Source organism: Triticum aestivum, chromosome 6A, assembly GCF_018294505.1.
Source record: "Triticum aestivum cultivar Chinese Spring chromosome 6A, IWGSC CS RefSeq v2.1, whole genome shotgun sequence".
NCBI lineage: Eukaryota > Viridiplantae > Streptophyta > Magnoliopsida > Poales > Poaceae > Triticum > Triticum aestivum.
This window is the reverse complement of record NC_057809.1, coordinates 43947139-43947993: the sequence shown is the minus strand read 5'-3', so window position 1 is coordinate 43947993 and position 855 is coordinate 43947139. Positions and strand designations below refer to the sequence as shown.

Sequence of the window (855 nt, the reverse complement as noted above, 5' to 3'; positions counted from 1 at the left end):
TGGGCGCTGGAACAAATCTCCCGCAGATATCACCTCCCCCGATTTCTCCCCTTTTCTTCTTTCTTTTCCTTCCCCACGAAGCCTTGAAACCCACACCGATCTCTCTCTCTCTGCCCACGCGACCACATTTCTTCTCCCCTGCTTTTCGGCAGCCGCCGCCCCTTTGTCCACAAAATCCACATCGCCTTGAGTGGGGTTCGCCGTGAGGCACTTCGGATGAGATGCGCGCTGCCGGGAAGGTCGTCCTGTGCTGATCCGCCGCCGCCTCTTTCCCCGGAAAATCTACATCGCCGTCCTGCCCGTTGCGGACAGGAGAGCGGGGTGGTGGCGAGGGGGAGAGGCGGGTTGATTGGGCGGCGCCGCGTCGCAGTGTTTGAGGTGGCTAGAGGAGGGCGGCGCTGCGTCGCTGTGTTTGAGGTGGCTAGAGGAGGGTAAACTCCTCTCCCACTGCGGAACAGTCCACGGTGCCGTCACCGTCGTCCTGATTCCTTGGACGCCACCGACGCAAGCGACAAGAGAAGGTGAGATCGAATCCATCTGTTCTTTCTTTTTCCCCGTCCCTCCCGTGGATTTTGCCCGGATTTTGGTACCTGATTTCTTCTTTCATGCGTGCGCACCTCTAGCTCGGCTTGTGGCGGAGGCGGGTATTGCTGGAGCAGAGGCGCCCTTCGTTTTTCGTCCTCTTGTTCGTGGGAAGGCGTCGGATGAGGAAGTATGAGAACGGGCGAAAAAGGAGATGGGGAAGGGTGGCGTGTTATGGGACGCCTTGGACCACCCCGTCGCCACCTACAAGGTATGCGCCCTGGTCCCCTTTTGATCCTCTTGCCCTTTCCTCCTTGCTGGTGGCGTGTCAGG

At 59.5% G+C, this 855-nt stretch overlaps 1 long non-coding RNA gene across 2 annotated transcripts in view; it reads left to right on the top strand.

Annotated features, from left to right (window-relative positions):
• The window catches only part of LOC123131920 (uncharacterized), a 2609-nt gene continuing 1754 nt past the window's right edge, over positions 1-855 (top strand). The window contains exons 1-2 of one of the 2 annotated variants that reach the window (XR_006464392.1): positions 1-521; positions 624-793. This is a non-coding gene — a long non-coding RNA (uncharacterized lncRNA). The remainder of the gene's footprint in view (positions 522-623; positions 794-855) is intronic. The other variant, XR_006464391.1, reaches the window with a different exon arrangement.